We start from the raw sequence: 10,994 nt of genomic DNA on the forward strand, positions 1-10,994 counted from the left end.
TTAGATTGGTATATGCCCCCAGTATAGGTTAGATAGGTATATGCCCCCAGTATAGGTTAGATAGGTATATGTCCCCCGGTATAGGTTAGATAGGTATATGTCCCCCAGTATAAGTTAGATAGGTATATGCCCTCAGTATAGGTTAGATAGGTATATGCCCTCAGTAAAGGTTAGATAGGTATATGCCCCCAGTATAGGTTAGATAGGTTGGTGCCCCCGAATAGGTTAGATAGTTATATGCCCTCAGTATAGGTTAGATAGGTATATGCCGCCAGTATAGGTTAGATAGGTATATGCTCCAGTATAGGTTAGATAGGTATATGTCCCTCAGTATAGGTTAGATAGGTATATGTCCCCCAGTATAAGTTAGATAGGTATATGTCCCCCAGTATAGGTTAGATAGGTATATGTCCCCCAGTATAGGTTAGATAGGTATATGTCCACCAGTATAGGTTAGATAGGTATATTCCCTCAGTATAGGTTAGATAGGTATATGTCCCCATTATAGATTAGATTGGTATATGCCCCCAGTATATGTTAAATAGGTATATGCCCCCAGTATAGGTTAGATAGGTATATGTCCCCCAGTATAGATTAGACAGGTATATTTCCCCCAGTATAGTTAGATAGGTATATGTTCCCCAATATGGGTTAGATAGGTATATGCCCCCAGTATAGGTTAGATAGGTATATGCCCCCAGTATAGGTTAGATAGGTATATGTCCCCCATTATAGATTAGACAGGTATATTTCCCCCAGTATAGGTTAGATAGGTATATGTTCCCCAGTATAAGTTAGATAGGTATATGTCCCCCAGTATAAGTTAGATAGGTATATGCCCCCCAGTATAGGTTAGATAGGTATATGTCCCCCAGTATAGATTAGACAGGTATATTTCCCCCAGTATAGGTTAGATAGGTATATGTCCCCCAGTATAGTTTAGATAGGTATATTTCCCCCAGTATAAGTTAGATAGGTATATGCCCCCCAGTATAGGTTAGATAGGTATATGTCCCCCAGTATAGGTTAGATAGGTATATGTCCCCCAGTATAGGTTAGATAGGTATATGTCCCCCAGTATAGGTTAGATACGTATATGCCCCCAGTATAGGTTAGATTGGTATAAGCCCCCAGTATAGGTTAGATAGGTATATGCCCCCAGTATAAGTTAGATAGGTATATGTCCCCCAGTATAGGTTACATAGGTATATGCCCTCAGTATAGGTTAGATAGGTAGATGCCCCCCCCCCCCTATAGCCAGGAGGGTGTGCGCAGCGACGGGGAGAGAGAAGTTTCCACTTACCTGCCTTCATCCTACATGCAGCTTCTATCTTCAGCATCTACCGGCGCACGTCGCATCGGTAAGAGCTCCCCCTGTGATGACATGCGGTACGTCATCACAGGGGGCGCTGTTACCATAGCGACAGACGCCGGGACAGGAAGTAGATAGAAGCTGTCAGGATCGAGGAAGGTAAGTTGAAACTTCTCTCTCCCCGCCGCTCCACCTGGTGCTCGCCCACCCAGTGCCCGCCTGCTGCCAGCAGCAGAGCGAGCCCCCCCCCCCCCCGCAGTGTGAGGCCCCATGCGGGGGCTTAGCTTGCTTGTATGCTGGCGGCGCCCCTGCCCTATTCTACCATGCCTCCTCCTTCCAACCTGCCCCATCAGTGTCCCTGTGCTGCCATTACTCCTCCATCCATCCTGCTCCAGTTAGTGTCCCTGTGCTGCTATTCTTCCTCCTTCCATCCTGCACCTATCAGTGTTTCTGTTGTGACGTCTCATTCTGACCTGCACCCTGTGCTGCCATTCATACTGCAATGCCTTGTCTTTCTACCCTGCACCCATCAGTGTTCCTGGGCCGCCATGCCTCCCTCCAGGCTGCAGCAGTTAATGCTCCTGTACTGCCAAGCCTCCTCCTTCCAGCCTGCACCTATTAGTGTCCCTGTGCTACAATACCTCGTCATTCTACCTGCCATACCTCCTTTTTCAAATGTGCACCTATCATTGTCCCGGTGCTGCCATGGCTATTCCATTCAGCCTGCATCTATCAAAACTTTTTAATGCATAATTAATATACAACGTTTTAATAAATGCCTATACAATGGGTTGGGACTAGAGCTTCAAGTGATCGTAATTTATTAGAAATCAAATGACATTTTTAGAAACCAATAGTGCTTTTGACTTCTACTAGTTTACCCTATTTAGCTATCTTTCCCATAAAGTATCTTTGTCATTCTTTCCACGTACTGTATATATAGAAATAGAAATACATTTTTTGACCAAACAATTGCTTCTTATAATACATTTAGACTTAAATTATCACAATTAATTTTAAATGAAACAACTGAAATGCAGCTGAAATGCAGACTTAAATTCATTGGGGTGAACAAAATGACTGCATAAAAATGTGAGGCAACTAAAGCATTTTTTACACAATCCCTTAACTTCAGGAGCTCAAAAGTAATTGTCATTTCTAATACTTGGTTGAATACCCTTTGCTGACAATGACAGCCTGAAGTCCTGAACTCATGAGCATCAACAGATGCTGGGTTTCACCCTTTTTAATGCTCTGCTGGGCCTTTACTGAAGGGGTTTTCAGTTGCTGTTTATGGGCATTTCAGTCAGAAGTTTAGTCTTCAACAAATGAAATGCATGCTCAATTGGGTTAAGATCAGGTGACTGATTGGCCATTCAAGAATTTTTCACTTCTTTGCTTTAACCACTTCCCCTCCCCCCGGGGTGAGTAACTACGTCCCTGCAAAATGCCCTAATTATGAGCAGGAACATAGCTACTACTTCCTTCCCTGCCACGCATTCCTACTCACAACTGCACCCCCCACACCCATTACCCATTTACATTTTAAATTAACCCCTGACCAGACTCCCCAAGTTACCAATTTATTATTTAATTTTTATTTTTTGCAATTTATAAATTAAAAAAATACATAAATAGTTACCTTAGGGACTGAACTTTTTTAATATATGTAAAGAGGGTATATTACTAATACTTTATAAATTATGGGCTTGTAATTAGGGATGGACGCAAAACTGAAAAAAATGCACCTTTATTCCTAAATAAAATATTGGCGCCATACATTGAACTACAGAAAAAATATAAAAATTGCAATAACCGGGACAAATGGGCAAATAAATGTGTAGGTTATCATTATGTTAGCATGTATTATTTTAAAACCATAATGGCTGAACACTAAGAAATAATGAATGTTTTCCATTTTTTTTCTTATTTTTCCTGTTAAAACACTTTCAGAATAAAATAATTCTTAGCAAAAACTAACCCCAAAGAAAGCCTAATTGGTGGCAAAAAAAAGATATACAGTACATTGTTTTGTTGTGATAAGTAGTAATAAAATGATAGGCGAATGAATGGAAGGAGCGCTGACAGGTGAAAATAGCTCTAGTTTTTTAAGAGGAAAAACCCTTGGAGGTGAAGTGGTTAATAAACTCCTGGGTTGCTTTAGCTGTATGTTTTGGGTCATTGTCCATCTGGGCATTTTTCCCCACCTTAATATTCTTGTTAGTGGTGCTCTTTCTAAAATGCTGTAAAAAGCATTGTGCACAATCTTTCCTTGCCCATCTTGTGGTCCTGTCAATACAGCCAGGCAACCTCTCACCTAAAGAATATAAGGCAGCAGAGCATGCTGATAAGGGAGCTGCCACAGCTACTTCTCCTGCTTTCCTCTTTCCAGCCACTGAGTCTTCATATCAGAAGTGGAAAGGGAATCCCAGATTGAGACTGGAGGGAATAGAAAGACAGAGAAGACCCAGCAGTTGGAAGCTGGGCAGAAATGGACATGCATGCAGCTGCGGTAGATGTAGCTATGCCAACTCCCTTATCATCATGCTCTGATGTAGAGGACTCTGTAGGGGGAGGAAGACCACTGTGGATTATGCCTTTCTAGTACATGTCAGTATTGCAGGGAGAAACACAGAGGCTGCAGGACCAAGGGGGAAATGGGAGCCACAAATGTGACAAGATTGGCAGGGTGAAAAGAGTGGCATTATTTGGGAATAACTAGGGAACCGCTGTGCCATAGTGAGCAACAGTAAGAGTGTGACAGTCACATTAGTTTATACTGGAGACAACCATTTCACCTGTTCCTTAGGCAAGAATTAGAGGCTTAGTTTATACTTAAAGAGTACCCGAGGTGGGTTTGAAGAATATTATCTGCATACAGAGGCTGGATCTGCCTATACAGCCCAGCCTCTGTTGCTATCCCAAACCCCCCCTAAGGTCCCCCTGCACTCTGCAATTCCTCATAAATCACAGCCATGCTGCTGACAAACAGCTTGTCAGAGCTGGCTGTGTTTATCTCTATAGTGTCAGTCTGCTGCTCTCCCCGCCTCCTGCAGAACACCAGTCCCCGCCTGCATCCCTTCCCTCCCTGCTGATTGGAGGGAAGGGACGGGGGCAGGGACCGGAGCTATGCAGGAGGCAGGGGAGCAGCTGAGACTGACACTACAGATGTGATTTATGAGGGATTGCGGAGTGCAGGGGGACCTTAGGGGGGTTTGGGATAGCAACAGAGGCTGGGCTGTATAGGCAGATCCAGCCTCTGTATGCAGATAACATTCTTTAAACACACCTCGGGTTCTCTTTAAACTAGTTTATATTTGATTATAAAAGCCAGCGAACAAAAAGCTGCTTATAAGTGACCTTAGTTTAGCAAAGGTTGTTTCTCACCTTATTTTTAGTCCTTTAGCAGTGGCTAAGTGGTAGGGTGAGAAACTATAAGGGCCATAAATGCATAAATATATTTTCAGTTATCTCTTGTCTTATTTTTTTTTCACCTTATCAGTAGAACACATTTTTAGCATCTGTGACACTAAAAACTATGTGAGAGAGGTTACCGTTCTGTCACCAGAAGTAATTGTTCATGTTTATTTTGGATACCATTCTGCTGATTGATACAGATACCTCCTGGCCGCAATAGCAGCATAGGGGGCAATATTATGGCTGGGAACGCGGAGAATCACTCGCGTTCCCATGCCTGCCGGCCAGTGACGGCGAAACCGGAAGTCGCCGCCGGCGGGTCCAGGAGCATCAGAGCGGGGCTGCGAGGGCACCAATCGGCTGCAGGGGGCTGAGGAAAGCCCCAGGTGAGTTAAACTCATTTTTCCTCCTTCACTTAAGTATCCTTTTAATTTACCTTGCACAGCAGAAGGGAGCAGGTGACACTGCTCTCCTGACTGAGGAGAAATGGAGGGCGGCCAACTGGCTGAAGGTTAGTAGTTCTGTTTGTCACAGGCTCACTGCCAGTCAGCCAGTGTGTTATTTGTGTTGAGCTGCATCACATCATGGCCCTTATGCAATTCACTTTTTTCACCTGAGTTTTCTCCCAAGTGATAATTTTAAACTTGACAATAAAATGCCTTTTAGGCCACCAGAAAGCAAGAAAATACTCCAAATAATTCTGACAGTACTTTTTCACCTACTTTTTGGTACTATTTTAGTTGAAAAGTGCTGGAAAGTTATTTTAAATGAAAGATGAAAAATGATCTCCAAGGAGAAAACTCAGGTGAAAAAGTTAATTGCATATGGGCCCATGTCTCAAGCTGTTGCATATGCTCTCTTGCTGACTGAGAACATTAAATGAAGCAGGGTAAATTGTCGGGTGCTGTGCGTTCATTCCAAATCGGAGGGGGGGGGGGGGGGGGTTGCATCCTCACAAGTTTGCTTCAGGCAACAAAAAGTCTAGGACCGGCCCTGGAGGGATCCCATTTACACAGCTGACTGCTCTACAAGGAAACACTGGAATTTCCTAGGATATAATTTTGTGATAATAAATTTGCAAATAAAATTGGCCTTGCATGTAATTTTTAATTCTTACCACTGGTTTGCTTTAAAAGATAGCTGAAGTGGCATGATGAGATAAACATTTTCCCTTATTATTTTGTTCATTGAAAAAGTTAATAAACCAGTGCTTTATCTGTGCAGTCAGGGTGCAGCAGCTCTCCTGAAAACTAATTAGTGGCCATAAAACCTCTCGGCAGTACAAACACTCCTGATAATTGGACAGTGATGAAAGGTACAAAAGGTCAACTTTACTTTTTGTGGGAGCTAAATCTACTCTTAATTCTTTCAAAAAGGCTACTTCAGGTTTCATGACTAAGTTAAAGCAAATTTATTTTTTAGCTGGAGAAGCCTTGTTTCAGAAAAAAAAATGTTAACATTTGAACAGTTTGCTTACTTGATCAAAAGATAACAGTTGCAGCAGAACATTGTACAGTGTTGTTATCCATCAAGTAATGCAAAAAAAAAAAAATACCATTTATGGGCTAACTAAGTAGGTGGGAAAAGCAAGCTTTCAAAACTCATTTGGAATTCTTCATCAGTCATGATGCAGACAAGGATATGAAATGCACATACCCGTATATCCTTGAATAGTGAAGAGCAAACATTTTGCATAGTCATAATTTTGTAACGTAATTCACAATTACATTGCAAAATTTTGAGAAAACGTGTAATGCAAATGTAATCCATCCATAATTTTGTGAAATTTTGCGTAATTTTGTGCCGAATAATAAAGCCCCTATTACAAAAATTGTTAAAGGACTTACGAGGCGAAATGCGCAAAAAAAGTTAATCACTTGCCCCATCCTTTAAGGCACGGAGGACACCGTCCGTGCCGATCCGTCGGGTCCCCCCGCTCATTAGCCCCCCGGGCCGGCTGCCGACCTCACGGCCCGGGTCGGGCTCTCTCGCCTCTCCTAAGATGGCCGCTTGCACTGGCCACGGCTGCGCAGTCCGCATAGCCACGAGTGCGGCTGCGCAGCTCTAGGGATAACCCCCCCCCCCCCCGATCCACGCTACGTAGATTAAGGGGAACACTGGAAACAAGTAAAACAAATATTTTTCAAAAAGACCTTGTAGTTTTTGAGAAAATCTAAAGGAAACATGGTTTTTAAACTGTAATTTTTCTGAGTTTAAAAACCATTTTTCACAAAAACTACAAGGTCTTTTTGAAAAATGGTGTAGCAATTTCGGTGTCAATAGCATGTATGGGGGCTTAGCTATTTACTGCTAAAATCTAGGATTGAGCTTTCGGATCAGAATAGTTCCGTTCTGACCACCCACATCTAGAGATGTCCCGAACGGTTCGCATTCAAACTTATTTTGCACGAACAACGCAGGTTCGCTTTGCAACGGATCGCAAACTTTATGCGGGTTCGACCCGCCCCCTATACTACATAATTGGGCTAAACTTTGACCCTCTACATCACAGTTAGCAGACACATGGCAGCCAATCAGGCGGCACTCCCTCCTGAAGGCCCCCCTTCCCCCCTTTATATAAGGCAGCAGCGTCGGCCATGTTCTCACTCTGTGTGCTGCAGTATTAGTGAGAGAAGGGAGAGACATTGGAGAGATAGGGAAAGCGATAGTTAGGAGGTCTGTTGGCTTGCTCCTTCCTGATATTTGTTGCTGAAAAGCACCACCAAAACAGCTCTTTTGAGAGCTAATGTTCTTGTGATGTGTTGTTTTTTTGTGTGGCCCACTGACACTGCATACATACCCTATCTCTCGCAGCTGGCCCTTGCTATACTGTGCCAGGCCCAGCTCATTCAGTGCCTAGTGTAACTGCTGCATGCTGTTTTATATACCAGTCCATGCATACCTTTCACTGCACCTGTGTGACCGCACGCTGTTTTATGTACCAGTCCGTGCATACCTTTTCACTGCACCTGTGAGACCGCACACTGTTTTATATACTGGTCCGTGCATACCTTTCACTGCACCTGTGTGACTGCACACTGTTTTATTTACCAGTCCGTGCATACTTTTCACTGCATCTGTGTGACCGCATGCTGTTTTATGTACCAGCAGTCACTGCATACCTTTTACGGCTCCTGTGTGACTGCACTCTGTTTTATATACCAGCAGTCAGTTCATACCTTTCACTGCACCTGTGTGACCACACGCTGTTTTATATACCAGTCTGTGCATACCTTTTCACTGAACCTGTGCGACCGCACGCTGTTTCATATACCAGCAGTCACTGCATACCTTTCACTGCCCCTGTGTGACTGCACTCTGTTTTATATACCAGCAGTCCGTGCATACCTTTCACTGCACCTGTGTGACCGCACGCTGTTTTATATACCAGCAGTCACTGCATACCTTTCACTGCACCTGTGTGACAGCACACTGTTTTATATACCAGCAGTCAGTGCATACCTTTCACTGCATCTGTGTGATCCCACGCTGTTTTATATACCAGCAGTCACTGCATACCTTTCACTGCATCTGTGTGACCGCACATTGTTTTATATACCAGCAGTCGATGCATACCTTTCATTGCATCTGTGTGACCGCACGCTGTTTTATATAGCAGTCATTGCATACCTTTCACTGCACCTGTGTGACTGCACATTGTTATACCAGCAGTCACTGCATACCTTTTCACTGCACCTGTGAGACTGCACATTGTTATACCAGCAGTCAGTGCATCCATTTTCACTGCACCTGTGTGACTGCACATTGTTATACCAGCAGTCACTGCAACCTATTCACTGCACCTGTGTGACTGCACATTGTTATACCAGCAGTCACTGAATACCTTTCACTGCATCTGTGACTGCACATTGTATTATACCTGGCAGTCAGTGCATACCTTTTACTTGAATGGATGGCAGACTTGCCCTCCATAACATATTCTCGTTAAAGGATTTGAAGTGTATTCGTCTCATCATTATACAGCAGGGCCTCGAACGAGTACTCCTGTATTGTTATTTTTCATCACTACCTCCCTGAGTCGGGACTTGCGTGCCGTGCCTGCTGCCTTCCTTGGATGTGTGGTGGTAGCTGTTCCTGCTCCTCTGCCCACAGCAGCCAGGTGTCCATTAAGGAAATCTTTGAGTGAAAGAATCCAATGTCTGCCAGTCACCCCCTTGCCCGGCGTCTGACAGCTGGCTTGGCGGAACTGTTAGCTCGCCAGCTGTTACCATATCAGCTGGTGGACTCTGAGGCCTTCTTAAAATTTGTTGCGATTGGGACACTGCAGTGGAAGATACCAGGCCGCAATTATTTTTCTAAAAAGGCGATACCCAAACTGTACCGTGATGTTGAAAGGCAAGTGGTGTCATCTCTGGCACACATTGGGTCAAGGGTTTATCTGACCACAGATGCCTGGTCTGCAAAGCATGGTCAGGGTAGGTACATTACTTATATAGCACATTGGGTCCTTCCTTGGATGTGTGGTGGTAGATGGTTCTCAGGCTCCCACTCCGGACCGGAATCGAACCCATTACTGGTGGTCACCATGGTACTGAGAAAGTAATATGGAAAGTTTATCACATAGTTGAATGAATGGCAGACTTGCCCTCCATAACAGATTCTCGTTGAAGGAACTGAAAAGACAGCAGAAAAATTAATTTAAAAAAATAGATGTAAGCTTTAACAATGGTAGAGAAAGTACAATCGAAAGTTGATAAAGCAGTCAGACATTACCTGACATCACTGAGAAAGAGCAATCTCGCCATGGTGCGCACCAGTCCAGCACAGCCATCACTACACAAACAGCTGTTTGCGGTGCATTACACAGTGAGTTTGGTCAGTCAATGTGAAGCAGTACACTAATGGAGCATGGTGGGATGAGATAGCTGCACCCCACTTGATTGAATAGGTGGGGGGGGATCAGCAAAGACCCTCATCACCCACAACTTTACACTACCGTTTAATCATATGTGGTAACGCACAAAAGTATCGCAACATATGAGCCTTCATTGTTTGCTTTTTAAGACATTTGTCTTCACAAGTGGGGGTACTAACAATCAGACACCCACCACGTGTGAACTTTTATGATTACCGTTGTAATTATGTCCTTTGGTACTTATGTGGCCTGAGCCCTATGGGCAAAGTGTGATATTAATATATTCCGCCAGTACTATTCGGATAGTGTAATATTCACTCTACTACCTAACCACCCACTGCTGCCTACCTACCTAAACCTTACCAATCTACCTAACCACCCACCCACTGCTACCTTATTCTTACCTACCTACTTAACCACATACCCAAACCCACACACTACCTACCTACCCACAAACTGCTGCCAACCTACCGCTACCTACCTACCTAAACCCACACACTGCTACCTACCTACCCACACACTGCTACCTACCCACTCACTGCTACCTACCTATCTAAATAGCCAGCAAAAAAACTGTGAGTGCACTCAAGCTTAATATCTGCAGATATATTCCATCTGTTCACATAGTCCAGTGTGGGCTTAATGTCAGTGAATCAGAGCTCTCAGATCACAGTTCATACATTCACAGCACTGCTTAAAGGTACTGATGATAGATCAGCGAAGCCATTTTCCAATAGGCAAGACGTACATTAAATTACTTTTAGAGTCGGGTGCTGTGGGGGATTTTTGTGTACAAATAAAGCATTGTAATTTTTTCATGGATCTGATGAGGCCTCTTGAAGCTTTGTTCTCTCTGTTGTTGTTTTGAGCTCTATGCTTAAGTTTAGAGGCACACAGTGAGTTGGTTGTTTGGGAGGAGGAATTTTTCTCCCCAAAGATATTACCAGCTCTGATCCTATTTTGAGGACTGCTTATTACTTGTCTTACCTACCTATCTAAACACACACCGCTACCTACCGCTACCTACCTACTTACCTAAAACCCCACAAACTGCTACCTACCTAGCCACACACGGCTACCTACCTACCTACTCACACACTGCTACCTACCCACACACTGCTACCTACCTACCTAAACCCACACACTGCTACCTACCTGCCTATCTAAAACCCCACAAGCTCCAACTTAACTACACACACACTGCTACCTATCTAAACCCACACATTGCTCTCTACCTACCTAAAATCTCCACACAATGCTACCTACCTACCCACACACTGCTGCCTACCTACCTACCTAAACCAATACACTGCTACTCACCTACCTAAAACCACGCACACTGCTACCTACCTACCCATCCACCACCTGGGGTCACCTTACTACCTATAC

This window comes from Hyperolius riggenbachi, chromosome 9 (assembly GCF_040937935.1).
Source record: "Hyperolius riggenbachi isolate aHypRig1 chromosome 9, aHypRig1.pri, whole genome shotgun sequence".
Taxonomy (NCBI): Eukaryota; Metazoa; Chordata; class Amphibia; order Anura; family Hyperoliidae; genus Hyperolius; species Hyperolius riggenbachi.